At 45.4% G+C, this 15,719-nt stretch overlaps 1 long non-coding RNA gene across 1 annotated transcript in view; it reads right to left on the bottom strand.

The window, feature by feature from the left end:
* Positions 1 to 15,719, bottom strand: part of LOC135205979 (uncharacterized) — a 71,682-nt gene that overhangs the window by 17,634 nt on the left and 38,329 nt on the right. The window lies entirely within an intron of this gene.

Raw genomic sequence — 15,719 nt, 5'->3', positions numbered from 1 at the left:
TTGTCAGATGTCTGTGGGGCACAAAAGGGGCGGACAACTGGTCCTTGCGATCATCCAAGAGGGGATACCTCCATTCCCTTTATATCGAGACCACCCTTGACCACCACTCCAAGGGCACTGGTGGGCCACAATACAAAGAACCCACCTAATGACAATCAAGCCCTCGCCTCTAGCGGTACGAGCTGATGTTAGAGAAAGAGGCAATAGAGATGGTTCAGGACCCTCTTTCAGCGGGGTTCTACAACCGTCTGTTTCCTAGTTCCCAAGAACTCAGGAGGATGGAGACCGGTTTCTGGACGTGAGCGCCCTGAATGTCTTTGTGAAGAAGATGAAGTTTCGCTATGGAGACGACGTCATCATCTTAGCAGCTCTTCGTCCCGGGGACTGGATGGTGTCGCTGGACCTTCAGGACGCCTTACTTGCCATTGTGCCGATCCATCCATTCCTTCTCAGCAAATTTCTCAGAGTTCATGGTGGGGAGGAGGAACCGTTTTCAAGTTCAGGGCACCCTATGCTTCGGACCTGTTTCCACGGCCCCCCCAAGTAATTCACAAAGGACTGATGAAGAACGTTGCCCAGTGGCTTCAATCGAGGGAGTGAGGATTCCCTCTACTTGGACGATTGGCTTATCAGGGCCAAATCCAAGGAGGAAAATGTCTGGAGGACTTACGAGTGACGTTGGATCTAGCAGCTTCTCTGGGTTTGCTAGTGAATTTCGAGAAGTCACAGCTAATCCCGTCAAGAGCGTATCTATCTGGGGATTCTGATGGCTTCTCAGGTTTTTCGGCGAGTTCCGTCCCCAGAGAGGATAACCCGAGGTTTGGAGAAGGTAGCAATCTTTCGTAGAGAAAGATGTATGCACAGCAAGGGAGTGGATTGAGTCGGTTTTGGGGAACACTCTCCTCGCTGGAGCAATTCGTTTCTCTAGGAAGGTTGCACCTCAGACCCCTACAGTTCTTCCTGACGAGGAACTGGGATCGAAAATCTCAAGGTCTGGACTTTGCGTTCAAGATTTCGCAAGAGATAAAGGAGGATCTACGTTGGTGGCTAGACCCTCTATTGTTCAAGGAAGGCCTTTCCATTGCAGGTTCGGAAACCCACAACCTAGTGTTGTATGCAGACGCTTCGGACATAGGTTGGGGAGCTACTCTCGGGTCGAGAGAAGTGTCAGGCACCTGGATGGGGGATCAGGTGTCCTGGCACATCACAGGAAGGAGCTAACAGCGATTTGGTTAGCTCTCAAGACCTTCGAACCCCTCGTAAAAGGGAAATATGTTCAGATCAACCTCCGACAACACTACAGCCCTGGCGTTACATTCGGAAACAGGGGGGGACTCACTCTTTCTCCCTGTACGAGACAGCAAGATCGCTCCTCCTGTGGTCAGAGGAAAGGAAGATAAGGCTTTCTCACCAGGTTCGTACAGGAGAAAGAAATGTCAGAGCGGATTCTGCTAAGCAGAAGGAATCAAGTCCTTCCCTCAGAGTGGACTCTGCACGCGGACGTATGCCAGGAGCTGTGGAGGACGTGGGGGCAGGCCCCATCTCAATCTATTTGTTTGCGACCTCCAGGAATGCGAGGATAGATCTATACTGCTCCCCTAATTGCAGACCCAAGAGCAGTGGCAACTAGATGCATTCCTGATGGATTGGAGGAAGTCTGGATCTTTACACGTTCCAGCCTTTCAAGATTCTAGGGGAAACGTTAAGGAAGTTCGCAGCTTCAGAGGGAGCAAGGATGATTTTGATAGCTCCGTTTCTGGCCCGCCCACGACTGGTTCACAGAGGTACTGGAATGGCTAGTGGATGTCCCAAGATCCCTACCTCTAAGAGTCGATCTGCTCAAACAGCCCCACTTCGACAGGTTTCACAAAAACCTCCCCGCTCTCAGTCTGACTGGATTCAGACTATCAAGAGTCTCGTCAGAGCTAAGGGCTTTTCGGCAAAGTCTGCAAGGGCTATTTGCCAATGCACTAGACCTTCCACATCTAGAGTCTACCAGTCGAAGTGGGATGTTTTTCGACGCTGGTGCAGGACTCATAAAGTTTCCTCCTCAGTACCTCTGTGACTCAGATAGCAGATTTCCTTATCTTCCTGAGGGAAAATGCGGGTTGGTTGTCTCCACCATCAAGGGATACAGGAGCATGCTTTCCTCAGTTTTTCGTATAGAGGATTAAACATATCTGAGGACAAGGACCTCCATGATTTAATCAGATCGTTTGAAACGGTTAAAAGAACCTCCTCCTTAGTTCCTAGCTGGAATCTAGATGTCGTGCTGCTCTTCTGAGGTCCTCAAGGTTCGAACCTCCCCCATACTGCTTCGTTCAGAGACCTTTCGATGAAGGACTCTTTTTCTCTGTGCGTTAGCGTCAGCGAAGAGGGTCAGCGAGCTGCAGGCTCTAGAAGGTGAGGTAGGTTTCCAAGGAGGCTCCGCGGTTTGCTCTTTTCTTCCGGCTTTCCTAGCCAAGAATGAAAACCCTTCTTCGCCGTGGCCCAGGAGCTTCGAAATCAAAAGCTTATCCTCCTTAGTTGGGACAGAAGAGGAGAGATCTCTTTGCCCGGTGAGAAGCCTGAAATATTACCTTCAGAGGAAGAAAAGACTTGCTGCTAATGAGAGCAATCTCTGGTGCTCTGTAAGGGACCCCAGTAGGCCCTTATCTAAAAATGCACTCTCATTCTTTATCAGGAATGTTATAGAGAAGCACACACTTCTTGCGATCAGCAACAGTTTAACCTTCTGAAAGTCAAGGCGCATGAAGTACGGGCCATCGCGACGTCTTTGGCTTTCAAGAAGAATTTGTCATTACAAAAACCTTATGAAGGCCACTTTTTGGAGGTGTGAATCAGTCTTCTCTAATCACTACCTAAAGGACGTATCGATTACGTATGATAAGTGTTTTGGGCTAGGCCCTTACGTATCGGCGGATTCAGTGCTGGGGCAGGGAGCTGAAAACACATCCTTTTAATCCTTTTTCCATGTTAGTTTTAAGTTTGAGTTTTTGGTTGTACGAAGGAGGTTGCAGGAGGCAGCTCCTTCTTTCGTATACTAATGTTAGTATTTGGTTAGGTGATCGGTTGTGCTTGAGGGCTCCGCAATTGGTAGTGAAGCTCTGGCATGTAAGGTGGTCATGAACGGGTTGATCCCCATTGACCAGATCCTGCTTGGATTCTGCCAAGTAAGTGGACTCAGTTCCCATTGGTAGACCCAAAGAGTTCTTCAGCCATAGGTCACGCCCTCGCTGAGACTCTTTAGGCAACGCAGACTAATAGACAGTAACTATCAAGTCTTCTGCCTAAATCAGGTAAGAACCAGAGGTTTATATTATTTATTCCTTTAACATGTGTTGTCCCCACTTTCTAAGTAACTATGTGTCTCTTTCCCTCCACCAAGGGTGTCAATCAGCTAAGTATATATCTGGCAGGGAAGTTCATGTACAAAAATGATATTGTTAGTATACAATAAAGTTTTGTACATACTTACCTGGCAGATATATACGATTGATGGCCCGCCCAGCCTCCCCTCAGGAGACAGGTGGAAGAAAATAACCTGACAAGAAAGGGGGACTGGTTCTTACACCCGCCTCCCAGCGGCGGGTAAGGTAGATCACCTGACCTACTGTAGCGTGTGCCGCGAGTTTTGAATTTTCTGTCGTGACGTCAGAGACCTAAGCTAAGTATATATCTGCCAGGTAAGTATGTACAAAACTTTATTGTATACTAACAATATCATTTTTTGTGACTGTACTGACTGTTGTAACCAATACGGAACCCTATTAAGTTGATAACTCAATAATTACAGTACTGACTATTGTAACCAATATGGAACCCTTTTAAGTTGATAACGCAATAATGGATAACAAACACCTTGGTGTTTTGCCGAGTGCCAAGTAGATCCTATAAAGTGCATAACTTGTCAAGAACATAAAAAAGGAGAGCCTCCCATATCTCTTTCCGTTGGTCATGAAATACTGAAAAGAGCTGCCAGTATAAAAAATTACATGTAATTTTTAAAAGAATGAAGATAATGGAGCAGAGGGGAGTTGTAAACTTTATCACAATACAAATGCATGTTACAAAAATTACACTCATCATAAGTCCGTTTGAGGCAGCAACAAAACGCAATGCTTGCCAGCTTTCTAGTGTCAGAATCTGAAAAGATGACTGAAAAAGTTGAAATGCAAAAACAAGCAATGTCACTAAGCGGAGAAAGATCTTAGAGAGCTCAGATGTACAGTATGTGGTTAGCAGCACTGAAAGCGGAAGGAGCGCATTTTCGAAAAATTTTATTTTTATTATACAATTAAGTTTGTTCATACTTACCTGGCAGATATATATATAGCGTATTTTCTGAAGTCCGACAGAAATTTCAAAACTCGCGCACACGCAGTGGCGGCCAGGTGGTAGTACCCATTCCCGCCGCTGGGAGGCGGATATCAGGCACCATTCCCCATTTTCTATTCATATTTTATTAATGCCCCTGTCTCCAGAGGGGAGGAGGGCGGGCAATTTAATTTAATATCTATATCTGCCAGGTAAGTATGAACAAACTTAATTGTATAATAACAATAACATTTTGTTCATGCCACTTACCTGACAGATATATATATAGCTGAATCCCACCTTCGGATGGTGGGAAGAGACAGAATAGGATTTTTTAGGAAACTTAAATTAAGTAGATGATATACATCTTGGTTCCTCACCTGTTTGCAAAGTAGACTCTGTGATTACTGTCACTTAAGGCTGCTTTTGCTTAAATCAGAGTTGCCAGCCAGGTTTGGTGGAGACCTGTAGTGTGGTGCGCTCTGGATTGATCTGTGTCAACGGGTACGAGACCTCAACGTGACAAGACCATCGAGCCATACATATGAGGGCAACGAAGCAACTGACCACCACCTGACCAACTATTCAAAAAAAACCCTTAAAAAAAAAACAACTAACTAAAGGATGGGAGATTTCACATAAAGACTCACCACAACCTAAAAACACAACAATAAAACTAACCTAAGCCTAACTAAGGGATAGGGAAGAGCTACTTCCGGACCCCAAGACTGTGTCCGCAGAAACGTATGGCCCCAGTGAATTACGTCGTCATAAATCGTTCTCACATCCTTATGGTAATGTGAGGCGAAGACGGAGTACTCCTCCAAAAGGTGCAATCAAGAATGTCCTTGATTGACATATTCTTTTGGAAGGCAAGAGAGGTAGCGACAGCTCGAACTTCGTGAGCTTTCACTCGTAAGAGGCTCAAATCAGTCTTCTGGAAAGATGAATGAGCCTCCTTAATGACGTCCCTCAGAAAGAAAGCAACAGCATTCTTAGATAAAGGTAACTCTGGTCTCTTCACAGAGCACCAGAGATTACCTGAGGGACCTCTTACCTCTTTTGTTCTATGTACATAGAACTTGAGAGCCCTGACCGGGCACAGGGCTCTCTCTGGTTCTTGGCCCACCAGACTTGATCATACCCTTGATCTCGAAAGTTTTCGGCCAAGGATTCGAAGGATTTTCGTTTCTTCGCCAAGAAAGTTGGGTTCAAAGAGCAGACAGCATTGTCTCCTTTGAATCCACTAAATTACTAAAAGCTTGAATCTCACTAACTCTCTTAGCCGTCGCAAGAGAAGTTAGGAAAAGAGCCTTCCTTGTCAAGTTTCGAAGAGACGCTGCCTGAAGCGGTTCGAAAGGGCTTGACATAAGGAACTTAAGAACCCACGTCAAGGTTCCATGAAGGAGGTCTCATTGAGGAATCTTCGAAGTCTCGAAAGATTTTAAAAGATCATGAATGTCCTTGTTATCAGAAAGGTCAAGGCCTCTGTGCCTAAAACCGCTGACAACATGCTTTTATATCCCTTGATGGTTAGGGACCGCTAATTTCTGCACATTCCTGAGAAAGAGCAGAAAATCAGCTATCTGGTTCACAGAGGTCGAGGAAGAGGAAACTCCCTTCCTTTTTACACCCATGCCTGAAGGAAGCCCACTTCGATTGGTAAACAGCTCTTGTAGAAGCACGTCTTGCATTTGCGATTGCTCTCGCAGCTGCTTTCGAAAAACCTCTCGCTCTGGCCAACTTTTCGATAGTCTGAACGCAGTCAGACCCAGAGCGGAGAGGTTTTGGTGAAAACCTTTCGAAGTGAGGCTGTTTGAGTAGATCTCTTTCCTCCAGGGCAATGTCCTTGGAAAGTCCTACAAGGGAAAGACATGACCTCTGTGAACCATTCTCTCGCTGGCCACATCGGAGCGATCAGGGTCAACCTCGTCCCTTCTGAGGCCGCAAACTTCCTCATGACTTCCCCCAAAATCTTGAATGGTGGGAAGGCGTACAGATCTAGGACCCGTCCAATTCCAAAGCAACGCGTCTACAGCGATCGCTTCTGGATCCAGGACCGGGGAGCAATAAAGAGGAAGTCTCTTGGTCCGTTGACGTCGCGAATAAGTCGACCAGAGGACGTCCCCACAACCTCCAAAGGTCTCGACACACGTCTTCGTTCAAGGTCCATTCCGTCGGTAGGATTTGTTCCGACGACTGAGAAGAGTTGGGCCCTGACGATTTTGCACTCCTGCCAAGTAAACCTCAGTCAGAATTGTCACCTTTTACTTTCTCTTCCCCACCCCAGCCAGGAATCTCTCCCTCGCCAGGAATCCGGAAAAACAAAGTTCTGGATAGATGTGTTCCTCCCTGATTTTTCAAATAAGCAGTGCTGTGGTATTGTCTGAGTTTACCTGAACAATCTTGCTCTTCAAACTCCTTTCGAAGAACTGCAGAGACAGAAAGATTGCTGCAAGCTCTTTGACATTTATGTGCCAGGCTACCTGTTCCCCTCCCCAGGAGCCTGACACTTCCTTCCCTCCTAGTGTTGCTCCCCAGCCCGTGATGGAAGCGTCGGAGAACAACACTAGGTCCGTGGGGCTCAGAAGACTTAGGGACACGCCCTCCTGTAGCTTCTGAGGGTCGAACCACCATCTTAGATGGTTCTTTATAGGAAGGAGATATTCTCAATATGGCATTGAGATCGTCCTTGGCCTTCCACTCGTCCACAAGGAAAAACTGGAGAGGCCTGAGGTGCAGTCTTCCCCAAGAAACAAACCTTTCTAGCGAGGAAATGGTTTTCCCAGCAGACTCCATCCATTTCCTCTTTGCCCAGCAAGTCTCTTTCCCTAAGAAGCCGAGATCTTTTCTAAACCTAGCCGCTTGACGTTTTCCTGGGACGGAAACGCTCGAAAAGCCACTGAATCCATCTGAATCCCCAGATACACGATGGACTGTGTCGGGGTCAATATGCGACTTTTCGGAGGTTGACAGAAGTCCAAGGGACTTTGCTAGGGCTAAAGTGAACTGCAAGTCCTTCAGACACTTTTCTCTCGACGACGCTCTGATCAGCCAGTCGTCGAGGTACAGGGAAACTCTTATCCCCGAAGAGTGTGGCCACCTCGCCACATTCTTCATGACTACGGTGAACACCATTGGAGCCGTGGTCAGGCCGAAACACATAGCTCTGAACTGCCACACTTTTTTGTCTAAGACAAACCTTAGATACTTTCTTGAAAGAGGGTGGATCGGGATGTGAAAGTACGCGTCCTGCAAGTCTAAGGACACCATCCAGTCGCCCACGGTCAAGGCTCCCAGAACAGAATGAGGCGTCTCCATCGTGAATTTGGTCTTTTCCACCAAAAGATTGAGCCTGCTTACATCTAGAACTGACGCGCCAACCTACGGACTGAAAATTCCTGTACTAGGAAAATCCTGTTGTAAAAACCTGGAGACCCCAGGTCCGCGACTTGTTCCACCGCTCTTTTCTCGATCATTTGTTGAAGAAGATCGAATAACACTTGCTTCTTCTCTCCCGATAGGATGGAGAAAGGTCTCTCGGGAGTCGTAGAAAGAGGAGGAAGATCTAAAAAGGGGATCTTGTACCCCTGCTCCACGATCTTGAGGGACCAAGAGTCCGTGTCCCTCTCTCTCCACGCTCCCGCAAAAAACTTCAGTCTGGCTCCGACTGGTGTCTGAAGGACATGCTTCTCACTTGGAAGGCTTTGATTTAAAGGAAGCTCTTCCTCGTGAAAACCCTCTCCTCGAGGAGCTGCTCTCGAGGGGGGAGCCCCACGAAAGGGCTTAACCTTCTTCGGCGGTCGAACCGAAGCTGAAGAGGTTGAAGGTACTGCCGAACGTCTTGTAGACTGGGCTAAAAGGTCCTGCGTTGCCTTCTCTTTGCACTGCTAAAAGGTCCTCGTTGCCTTCTCTTTGCAAACGCTATCGGTCCTTTACTAAAGTCTGGGGGAAGAGATGGTTCGAAAGAGGAGAAAAAAGCAAATCCGCTTTCTGAGCTGGAGTAACTGAACGAGCTGTGAAATTGCACAGCAAAGCTCTCTTCTTCAATAAGGCCGTTCCAAAATGAGAGACGATCTCCTCCGAACCATCCCTGACGGCTTTGTCCATACATGCTAACACGCTGGACAGCTCCCCCAGACTGAGAGATTCTGGGCTTCTCGCTTGCAGATCCAGAACTCCCAAGCACCAGTCAAGGAAGTTGAAAACTTCAAGAGTCCGGAGCAGACCCTTCAAATGATGGTCCGTCTCCGTAGAGGTCCAGGTCACTTTAGCAGTGGATAAAAGAGACCTCCTCTGCGAATCCACCAAGCTGGAGAAATCTCCTTGAGCTGAAGAAGGGATACGAACCCCCACTTCTTCTTTGGTTCTATACCAAATACCCCCTTTTCCGCTGAGTCTAGCTGGAGGCAATGCGAAAGTCGTCTTGCCTTGATCTCTCCTTCGTACCATCCAATCTTGGAGTTTCTTGAACGCCCGTTTAGTGGAGAGCGAAGTTTTCATCTCAACAAACTCCGGAGTTTTACCAGTCTTAGAGGATGAAAACTGCGAAGGAGGAGACTTGGGAGCTGCAGGCTGAAACTTGTCCTCGAAGGACGAACGCACAGCCGCACGAGAACTTTATAATCTGAGATTGAAGGGGCAGCAGAAGGTTCCTCTTCAACCGAGTCAGCCGAACTACTCAGCTCTCCTTCTTCTCTAAACGGAAGAGGAGACCGCCTGTCCGGAGAGGGCGTACGAATGTCGGGTCTTTGTCTTAATCACAGGACCCCTATCCTTACTGGATGAAGCCTTATTTCGGCTTTCTTCTTTGTGGCGCTTACCACTTGAAGCAGGTAGAGCGTCCTGACGAGGACGAGCGTCCTTAGCGACACCCGAGGCAGCCTCACTTGCCAGAGAAGCGTCCTTACGTTTCTTACACGAAAGGGGAAGCAAACGTTAGCCAGAATACGTGCATGTGCGCGCAAACTAGCGTCTTGGGGTACGACTTCTTGGTCGGAGTCCCCAAAAGCGTCTTGAAAGAGCGTCCTGACGTCCTGTCGAGCGTCCTGCCGAGCGTCCTAGCCGAGCGTCCTGTCGAGCGTCCTGTCGAGCGTCCTGACGAACGTCCTGCCGAGCGTCCTGCCGAGCGTCCTGCCAAGCGTCCCTGCCGAGCGTCCTGACAAGCGTCCTGTCGAGCGTCCTGCCGAACGTCCTGCCAAGCGTCCTGCCAAGCGTCCTGCCTAGCGTCCCTGCCGAGCGTCCTGACGGAGCGTCCTGACGAACGTCGTGCTGAGCGTCCTGTTTCGTCCTCTTGACGGGCAGTCTAAGGTCCTTCCTCCGCTTAGGCTCGACTGCTGCTGGGCGAGTCCTCTGAGCCATAAGCGTCGATAGCTGGTCCTGAAGGGACAAAAGAATGTTCTTCGTTGGAGAAGAACGAACAGAGGGAAGCAGGACTGATCCTGCGAGAAGACGAGGGGCGAGGGGACGCCTCCTTCCTTCTCACAGGTACAGCTACCTGCTTCTCAGGGAGACGCGCCTGTGCACGCAACCCAGCGTCCTCATCGGAGGAGATCTTACCCCTTTTCTGAGGCGGAAAAGCGTCATACGCATCCTCCGACGAAAGCGGCGATACAGGACGTGAAGCGTCCTCAACACGAAACGTCCTTTTCAGAGGGCGAGAGTCTCTCCGAGCGCTCCACCCCTTGCGCGGGGAGGACACTTCGGAGGACGAAAAACACTCCTTCAGGACGCGCGCAACTCCTTGGCAGCCTGGGACTTTGCAACAAGGCCTGCCGAAGGGACGCCAGATCGGTGGGGAGCCCCCGTAACCCTCTTGCGGCTTTCGACATACCCTCTCCCTGAGTCTTGGGAGTCCGATAGAGGTCTAGGCCTAGAGGCATTATGGGGCCGATCTGACGCCCCCTCCACAACACTAGGGGCACGATCACACACTTGAACAGAGCCAGTTTCCAAGGCTTTCACTTTGGTCTCCAGAGTGCGTAGAGACTCCAAAATAAGAGAGAGAGCATTAGCTTCTCCCGACACAGAATCAGAGCCCGAAGGCAACACAGGTTTAGGAGCTGCAAATCTTACAGGTGGTTTTAATACAGGAGGAGATATTAGCCTTATCTTTGGTAGAACCACTCCTGGAGGAAGACCTCCTGATCCTATCACGTTCCAATTTAAGGCGATAGGACTCATATACTCTCCAATCATCATCGGTCAATCTCTCACATTCTTGCACCGATTATCCACCAACAATTATGCCCCCTACAAACTCATACATACTGTGTGGGGGTCTACCGATGCTTTCGGTAGCCTCACCTTACAATCAGTCCTCACACACACTCTGAAACTCACAGCACTTGATCCAGACAAAATCACGTTTACAGAAAAGCCAATCCAAAGTCAAAAAACGGTCCACTATCGCGCATGCCAATTCAACAATCCAATTCAATACCAAAAACCAATCCAGATACTTAAAAGCGAGTTCAAATCCAAAAAATCCTGAGCAGAGGTTCTGTAAACAGTTGTTTACCGACCGGCGACAGAAAAAATATGAATAGAAAATGGGAATGGTTCCTGATATCCACCTCCCAGCGGCGGGAATGGGTACTACCACCTGGCCGCCCACTGCGTGTGCCGCGAGTTTGAAATTCTGTTGGACTTCAGAAAAAAAATACAGCTATATATATATCTGTCAGGTAAGTGGCATGAACAAAGTATAGGATAACACATTTGAACGAGCACAAATATTCTTAGATGCCACACCGCTTCTCAAAGATGAAGTATACGAACATGTTCCAGATTTATAGAAGAGCCTGATGATGTCCTAGCAGCTTATTTGATACTACCACAGTGACTGTCTCAGAAAATATCTACTGGTATCTGAACGTGACTCAAAAAGAAGAAAAAAAAAAAAAAAAAACTCAAGAGAAAACTCTATTGCTGATCAATCTGAAGTGAAATGTCAGATTTTTAGTCATGTAGTGAACCAAATTGACCCTTTACTCAACCACAATTATTGATTTATACTGTGCCAGAAATTAGACATTTGATGGAAGAAGAAACCTGTAGGGTCCCTGTATAACAGGGATATAAAAATGTTGGTAAGACATTATGGGAATGAAATACAATATCCAAAGAACAATAAAAAATATGAGTCTGAACTGTTCTTCTCTTCAGCTATTCATTGTAGTGAGTTGGCTTCAAAAATAAAAATAAATCTAGATCAGATTTGAGAAGCAACAGAACAGCTGCGTATGGTAATGCTTGATCTTGACTTCAGTCTGGATATTGTTTCTGTGATGCTGCTGATCTCAAAAGGTCTTGGGAGGAAACATCTATGCCTGATGATTGGATGCATTTCTTTGTAAACCTGTTCAAAATTCCCAGGTCAAATGATGAGGAATAAGAGGAGGATGAGACAGTACATGATGAAGGTAGTGCATATGGTAGGAACTTCCATTCTCAGCTTTACTGTCTCTTTCATATGATAAGCTAAAGGGCTTACATGAGGTTAAAGCCAGAAGCCTAACCCCGTTCCATGCAATGGTTGGTCAAGCAGTATATGGCAAAACACGCAGCCAAAAGAGCTCCTAACAACATTGAATCAGATTGGAGTATCTACAAGCTACAAAGAGGTCTGAGTTAGTAGAAATATGCTGACATCCTATGTAGTTTCTGGATCCAAAGATGACATCCCAATCCCCATTCATTTTACTAAAGAAGGGTGGGCCATGGCCGCACTTGATAACTCTTGACTACAAAGACACTTCAAGCTTATCAGGTACAAACAGCAGCCATTACACAGCAAGTGGGCTGTACTAAGAAGCAGTGGGACACCCAATTTATAAACCTCTTGTTTCAAGCATCAGTAAATCTGACAAACTTAGTAAAGATATGCTTCCTTGTCAAGTAGTTGCATCACATCCAACGCCTGTAATTCGTCCAACTATTCCCCTTGATATGCTTCTGGCAGAAAATTCTAATTTGCTTATAGAAGGTCAAATTTTGAAAGCTCTGAAGGAATCAAAATGGAATGAGTTCTTGATTACCTTTATTCATGTTGGTCTTCCTCATTCAAGACCAACTGCTGGGCAACTTCCACCCTGGGGAGGCATCCATACTCTTATTTCTAAAAGGGATGTGCCAATGATGAGAGTGGGTTTCCTTCAGTGATTCCCCTCCCAGTCTCAGAATACTGTGCTGTAAGAAAGGCCTTTCAGAATTTCAAAGTGATCTGCCATCAGCTCAACCACGACGTGTTGCCGGTGATTAGCAACGAAAGGGCATTTCACACAGTGGCAGATATAATTATGGCAGAGCCAGCCGAGTTTAATGATCTGTTCCCAATGCTTGGTATATTCCATTGCACAAAAGTTTTGCTACGATGTGCGGGGCATTACCTGTCTGGAATATGAAGTGTTTGGTAAGCAAGTTTTGCACTCGGTGTTAGTGGGAGTCATTATGTGAGGTCACTCCAATGATTAATAATTGTGTCTGAGGTATAATCTACCTTACAGTGGGAGTCATTCTGGTTTAAAAATGATCCCATGCCTGAGGATTCAGTTGTACAAATAGCTATAAGACTTAAAGAGAGCCTAAAAAAAAAAAACAAGAGAGACAGTTTGTTAGACTTTGAACCCCTTCTGTCAGTCTGCTAACCTAGAAAAATAGTTTGGTGACTGGATAAAAGAATATGAAGAGAAGTCTGATCTCTGTGCATACTTTGGAGTGTATCAGAAGCTTGTGTCTGTTATTAAGCGAATCACCACCACAGATCGTGAAAGAAATTGGCCCCTTCATGTTGCATCGGTACAGGAGTCAGTGCCTGTTCTAAGAGAGTTTAATGCGATAAACTATCTGCGCTATGCAAGTTGGGATCTTGAAAGAATACACATATTGGAAGCTGCACATCCAAATCTACTTAGAACATTCTCCATGGGCCTCTTTACTGTCAAGGATCATCCGGGCTCATTCAATGCAGTTGCCTCAGACCTAAAACTTGAACAAACCATCCAAAGAATCTCTCAGGGTCCTGGAGGCCATGTTTTTGTTGGTGCATCTGGAAATATACCTATTGTTGCAGAGTTTGAGCTACTTTATCATGAAATTGGAGCTATCACCAATCTCTTACAACAGCTCACCAATGCTGGTGTACTGGCTCACCTGGAAACCAATGTGAATTCAACATGAGCTGTCTAGACAAAATGGGATAATTTTTTATAAAAATGTAGCTCATACGCTAGATTTCATGAAAGCCAGGAAGAAACCCAAGTTTGATATTACTAAGAAAATTTCCTTGCACACTTTTGTCATAGGAGTTGCATTTGATGACATGGTTAAGGCTCGACTTCTTGGAACACTAAGAAATGGAGAAAAAGGCTACCATACATTTTGCAATAAATACTTTGTGGGGGGGGGGGTCCTGAAGCATCAAAGCTTTTCAAAACACAATTAGCAAAGTCAATCTTCTACACTTTGGTGCTCATTATGATATGAGTAGTTCAAAACAGAATAATGCACCAGTATCTCTCAATTCAGGCACCGTTTCTTGGAAGCATTTAGCAGCACCTCAGAAGGAGATAAACAAAGGCTAAGAGCGAGGCAAAATAATGCCGTTTATCCTCGGCCATGACTTGTTTGATACTAGTCCATTTTTTGACGGTGTATGTGCATAAAGCCTGATAAATCCCAACTGATACGAGAACTGGAAAAAAAATCATAACTCAGATTATGAATTCAGTCCAGTTTCAAATCTATAAACAGATATTCTTGATTTCATGTCTAAAATAATTTATCCAGTTTCACAGACTTTGGTCTAGTTATCCAGAGAACCTTATCTGCGACCAAATATGTATGTCATGTCTGGCAGACAGACTGCATATTGTCTTTGATTCACACTGTGAGCTGTCTTTGTAGGAAAGAGAAAAAATCCGCAGGGCAGCAGACTGTGATGGGGAAATTTATGTCTTCATTCTGTCTGAATCAGTCCCAATACCACATGTTGAAAAATTCTGGGCTAGTGGCAAAAATAAGCAAGCTCTTCAAATTCTAGCCAGAACTGTAAGGCTTAGGGATTTTAAAAATGTTGTGAGTGGAATGATGGTGAATGAAGAATTATTAAAAGCAATGGCTCAGGAAAACCTTGGTACAGCAATTAATATTTGGCAATGTGTTGTTTTACTACTGTACAGACTGAGTTCAAGGGAAGGGTTCATTTATTTACTATTTGGTTACCCACAGATTGTAAAATTAGTTATTTTACAGGATTCCTTGTTGTCTTTACTTTGATATACTGTCCTCATTTCATTATTCAAATTGCAAGGTATACAAATGTACTTCTCTGGTTTGTACAATATGTACAGTGGATTAATAAACAATGAAATCTTTTTTATGAGTTTAGAGATACGAAATACCAACTTAACAGGTCCACATTAATATTAATACAGGTGATTAAATGACTTAATTCTAGAGGCGATGTCAAGCTTCTAGGTCCCTTGAGGGTAGGATGGTGATTTTTGCCAGATAATGGCCAAAAGCCATGTTTGCTACAAGTCCACCTCATTATTTCATGAAGTTCAAAGCCTAACTAACTTATCTTAACAATAAAATTATCTGGACACTTCAATGTAAGCAGCGTCCTTTATAGGGAGCCTGGAATAATATGCCTATGGCTGTAGCTTATATATGGGATGACAGCGTTGGAGATGACAATTATTTTACCATATTGTGTCAATTTGACCCGTGAATAAAGAACGTGATTAGTTCTGCCTCTAGAATAAAACAGGACTGTAAATTTATGGTGGAAAGAAAGGCCCATAATGTCGACAAATTGGTCAACTATATTGCTCAAGTGTATACAAACTACAGCAGACAGAATTAACATTTTTATTTCTACAAGTATACACATTGTCCTTGGTAAATGCTGCAAAGATAATTTACCAGTCATTAAAAACTGCTGACAAAATAACCATAATGTAGTGCCATATCTACAAAACCTTATGGCTTTACCGTAGAAGAAATATACCAGAAAACTTAAATATTTTTATTTCTGCATACAGTACATATTGTATATAGTAATGGTACATAAATGATTTGACAGTCTTGACAGACATCCGAGAAAACACGTTATTTATAGAGTACAGAGTTTCCCATAAGAGTGTATCAGTTTGTGCTATTATTACATAAGAACGGTCGCCTAGCAATGGCACCAGGCACTGCCCGTCAGACTGTTTTGGCTACTATACGCTGTCCAATCTCTCCTCTCTATATCTATGCACTGTACCCCCTGGCTTTCCAAATTCAGCATCTTACAGAAAGGGTGAAAAGTTAGCAGGAGAACATCATGTGCTTCCTTTTACGATGCCATGCCAGTCACTAAAAATGGTCTTGAATTATTGAAAATTTAGACACCT

The sequence above is a fragment of the Macrobrachium nipponense genome, chromosome 29, assembly GCF_015104395.2.
Source record: "Macrobrachium nipponense isolate FS-2020 chromosome 29, ASM1510439v2, whole genome shotgun sequence".
Taxonomy (NCBI): Eukaryota; Metazoa; Arthropoda; class Malacostraca; order Decapoda; family Palaemonidae; genus Macrobrachium; species Macrobrachium nipponense.
This window is presented reverse-complemented; position numbering and strand designations above follow the sequence as displayed.